Consider the following 5,445-nt stretch of genomic DNA (forward strand, 5'->3'; position numbering starts at 1 on the left):
CTTGGGTTTCCAAGGCAGTATCACTATGAAAGTAGATTGCCCAACCTTCCTTCTGAGGAGTGGCATTATTATACACGCACACACATATATGTATGTTTTTAAGTGCTGTCGAGTTTTTGACTCACAGCAACCTTATGCACAACAGAATGAAACAGCCTGGTCCCGCACCATCCTCACAATCATTGCCATGTTTGAACCCATGTTGCAGCCACTGTGTCAATCTATCTCCTCAGGGTCTTCCTCTTTTGTGTTGACCACCTACCTTACCAGCATGATGTCCTTCTTCAGGGACTGGTCCCTCCTGAGAACACATCCAAAGTACAAGTGGCGAAGTCTTGCCATCTTTGTTTCCGAGGAGCATTCAGGCTGTACTTCCTCATTAATGTAATTGTTGTTGTTATGTAGTTAGTCCAAGAAAATAAATAGCAGATAAAAATAATGGAAATCAAGGGATAAAATTATAATTATTTGGATATGATAATACTACACACTTAAATGTCCTAGGATTTTTGTACCCTCAGACTACTATAAACAAGATGATTTGGTAATGCAGTCAGTTACCAAATTAACAATAAAAAGTATAATTTCCTATATAGAAATAAATAATAAAAATACAATGGAAGAAAAGTAGTCTAAAGTAAGAGTCAACAAACTTTTTCTATAAAGGACTAAATAGTAAATATTTTAGGCTTGGTAGACCATATAACCTCTGTTGAAACTACTCAATTCCAAGCATCCATTTGTTGTTGTTGTTATGTGCTGTCTAGTGGGACCTGACTCATAGTGACCCCTCCTTGGGTTTCTGAGGCAGTATCATTATGGAAGTAGATTGCCCCATCTTCCTTCCGAGGAATGACTGGTGGGTTTGAACCTCCAGCCTTCTGGTTAGCAGTCAGGTGCTTTAGGCACTATGCTACCAGAGCTCCCATAACAGTGGCTCAGCTACACAGAAGAATTAACTTATAGCTGTTATACGCTGTGGAGTAGGCTCCAACTCAGAGCAACCCCTCCTTGGATTTCTGAGGAGGTAAATCTTTGCTGCAGTAGATTTCCCAGTCTTCCTTCTGAGGAGTGGCAGGTGGGTTTGAACTGCCAGCCTTCTGGTTAGCTGTCAAATGCCTCAGAAACCCAAGGACAGTTTGCTATGAGTTGGAACCTACTCCACAACAGTGAGTTTTTGAGTACAGTTCACCTAGAACCCAGTAGACAAATGATGAAAGGACATGACAGGGAAAATTAATAGAAAAGAAGCACGTATAAACAAAAAGATCTTTTGTGGAAGTGTAGAACAATGTATCTTGCTTGGAAGGCAGTTTTATGACACATATGAAATTTGTGGAAGCATGAAATTTTTGATTCAATAATCCTGCTGATAAGAATTCACCCTTCTGACATACATGCAGATGTTCACAAAGTTATTTGTACTATTTGACTCTTCAAATCATGCTTATATCTAACTTTATTTATATTCTTAATGTCAGCAGGGTTATCTATGTAGCCTATTAAAGGCCATTTAATTTATTTTTATACTTATCTCAATATTTTAAAAAGCCATAATGAATGTTTTGTTTTAATATCCAAGAGAACATCTGTGTACCCTGGGAATGGTTCAAGAAGTAATTTTTGGCCTTCCCTGAAATTGTCAAATAATTAAACTTCATTGGCAGTGGAGGCAAGTACAAGATGCACTAAATGAGACTTAAAGAAAAGAGCTGGAAATCTGCTCCTATAAAGATTAAAACAAATAGCAACGAGAACAAGATGAACTCTTTGCCTTGCAGTTGGTTCTGACTCATAGTGACCTTGTAAGACAGAGTAGAACTGCCCCAAAGGGCTTCCAATGCTGTAATCTTTATGGAAGAAGACTGCTCCTGCATATCGGTTGGTGGGTTCACAGAACTTACAGTTAGAAGCTGAGTGGTTAACCAGTGTGCAACTAACTAAGCCTCCTCCTGCAAAGATTACAGTTTAGGAAACCTATGCGGCAGTTCTACTCTACCCTAGGGTTGTTATGAATTGCAATGGCCTTATGACACACAACAACAACAACAAATAGGTCTTATTATAATTAGGTAAAATTTTAAATTAGGGTATTAGCATTATATTTTCTAAACTGGGTACTATTGACACTAGCGACCAACAAACCTCCCACTGTTACTAAATGTTCTACTGAAAAATAGGGCTCTGTTCAGATTAAGTTTGAGAATGTGCATTATCCGATTTACTTGACAAAGAAAACACACTTTTTTGTTTGTTTGTTTTTGTTTTTTTTCTTCATGAGCAGTTTGGAGAATATAATTTTAGAGGAGTTAAAAAATAACTTGTATGAGGAGATTTTTAGGAAAATTGTTCTGAATCTTATTAACAGAATTGTTGTTATTATTAATAAAATGCTGTTGTGTGTCAAAAGTGGATAGATGCCCAGGGTAATGTGCTCATTTTTTCCCCTTTGTTTGCAAAAGCTGGAAGTTGGTGAGAAAAGTGCTTCTGTGACTAAGAATTCTCAAATGTCCCGTTACATGTACCTCTCTGTACACTTTTTCCATGAATTTTTTTTTTTTTTTAAAAACATCTCATTCTAAAGGGCAGAAAACCTGCAAGAGTTGATTAGAACCAAAGGTGATGTTACAGAGGAAAAAAACAGCCATTTTGTGCAACCACCTTCTTAGCAGCCTAGAAATACATTTTCACAAGCAGACTGCTTGTGATTCTTTTTTTCTTCCACAAATGGATTCAAATATTTGTCTTCTATCTTCCTTGTATAATGAAGAAATAAGGAAGAGGCATGTCTTTTACAGCAAATCTCCTTCTGTTTCCGTCTCAGGATTTTTTTGGGGTGGTTGAGGGAGGATGAATACCTTTCTTGGGAGCCCTAGCTGTGAGTGAAAAAAACTGCATCCACTGACTTTCATAACCTCACTCCTGGTTGTGCTCTGCCTTTGACACTCTCACCTCTGTTCCTTGATAACCCCCAGTTTTACTTTATTTTTTCATAGTCTCTGAAAATGCAATGGAGAAAAAAATGTGGTAAGACCCGCCGCCAGTACCTATGCCCTCCAGTTCTAACCTGACAAAAATGTCAAGAAACTGACAGTAAAATATGCAAAGAAAAAGCCCTGCAAACAAGAACAAACACCAGACTATTTGCCACTCTCACCACACTGTGTCATGATTTTCATACAGAAATAGCAGTTGTGGGCTTTATTATCTCTAAAATCACTTGTTAAATTATTTTACAGTACACAACTAATATAAAGGATACTAAAGAGGAAACTACTGATGATGCAAAGAGGCGAGACAGAGAAGGAATTAGATTGACTCTCCAGAGTGTTGCTGGAGAACCTTCTGTGTGTTTATAACAGGGCAAGTAGGTGGGTAAGTAAAGCAAAAGCAAACGGTATGATATCACCAACTTTGCCTACAAAAGTTCAGTAGTAATACTGTTGAAAAGTTGCAATGTACATTTCTTTCATTAGCCAACCTGATGTTAGAAAACTAAGTAATTATCCTGAATATTTATGGTGTTTATTCACCACAGTTCTAACTAGTTCTAAGTACCATACCAACTAGATGCTCTGAGTCAGACTCACGGTGATTCTGTGTGTGTCAAAGTAGAAATGGCTGATTTTTCAGAAGTGCATCACCAAGTCTTTCTTCCAAGGTGCCTCTTGTGGATTCAAACTTCCAACTCTTCAGTTAGCAGCTGAGCATTTATGATTTGCACAACCCAAGGACAACTCTAAGCACCATGGTCTCCCTGAAATGAAACAGAACTTTTGAGAAATTGTGAATAGTGACTACTACTATTTTCTGAGTACCTGCTAGAGATTGGAGTTTTCATATATTATCAAATTTAAATCTGAACCAAAATATTGCCAGTGAAGTATTTTTACCCTCCATTTGGAGAAGGAGGTTAGTAGACAACGCTTGGATTCAAACCCACGATTGCCTGCTTTCAAATGGCCCAACTGACACAAAACTTCTTCCCTGATAGAAAATTATTTATTCAGTTATTTAATAAATAATCCACCACTTTAAATAGACACCACCACTTTGGAAACATTTAAGCAATAGCTGTTGATATCCTGGATTTATAAATTTGAAACTGCACTTAACCCCTTCCCTTGTCTGTAACATGTTGAGACACTCCGTGAATGTCCTGAATTTCTTTACCTTTTAAAAGATTGAAAACCAAAAGTGTGTGGAATGGAATGCTCTGTTTTGATTAAATTAATAACTACAGTATCCTTGTAAAAATAGGAGGCAGCAACTACATGAAATGAATCAAAGCAGAATTGGGTTGCTCCCTTGAAACATCAGATATCATGTATATATTTATAATTGACAGTTTTAAAGAGCAATTGAGGGGCCCTACCTAGCTTGGGGTATGCACAGCTCAATTGCACATAAAATTGGCTACTTGTGCCCTTAAAAAAAAAGAAAAGAAAAAAAGGAACAAATGGAGAAGCACACACGACTCAATTGCCCTTGAAATTTGCATGCAACATTTACCACAGACAATTAATCTGTGCACAGCAAAAAGGGAGGTCCCTGTGAACCTGAGTGACTTATCTCATGGCATCCAGCAGGTGTAGAGTAGAAACACAGGACTTGTGATCTACACAGGCAAAGCAAGTAGTAGAACCCAGAACTGATGATCCCCTAACCTCTCTGACCAACAGAAAACCTTTTGATAGGCAGTGGGGCCATCTGCACACCTCCACTGTGATAATGGCTGTAAAGTGAGCCATAAAACTGCCATCGAAATCCAAATGTCATATCAGCGGAAATGTCTAAAGCTTGTAATAGCTCCAGTGATAACCCCTTATGTTCAAATAGATCCCTGAGGGAAGGAGAGACACAAGTTTTTCCTTTAAGATGGCTACTATGGGCTTGGTGCAATGCCAGACTTTCCCAGTGTCCACAGCCCCACCTTTCTCAACCCTTCTTCATAAATTATATTATTACTTTAAAAGCAGATTGTGTGGAAGAAAGAATAACAGCTTTAATGCAATTTACATATGAATAGAATAATATGTGCAGGTATTGGAAACAGAATGTCTTGTTAAAATATGAACTGCAGAACAAAGAAGGCCTGATTAGGAGTGTTTGTGTGAGGTTATAACACACTCATTTATTTTAGCTCTGGTTCAAAGTGTTCTAAAGAAGCTGTGACCACTTCCCTGAAAACTTTTCAAAACATTATTTTCAGCTCTTCTACTTATTTCCTCACTTAAATGATTTCACTCTTCATCTAATACAGATAGATGGCAAGTATTATTTTGAGTGAGACTTGTAAATGTACATAACTTTTATTTTTTTATAATATTGATACATTATTTTATTGTGATTTGGGTGAAGATTTACAGAGCAAATTCACTTTCCATACAGCAGTTTACATATACTTTGTCTCATGACATTGACCACAGTTTACCACAATGCAAC

This window comes from Orycteropus afer, unplaced genomic scaffold (assembly GCF_000298275.1).
Source record: "Orycteropus afer afer isolate SDZICR_OR568_19922 unplaced genomic scaffold, OryAfe1.0 scaffold00019, whole genome shotgun sequence".
Taxonomy (NCBI): domain Eukaryota; kingdom Metazoa; phylum Chordata; class Mammalia; order Tubulidentata; family Orycteropodidae; genus Orycteropus; species Orycteropus afer.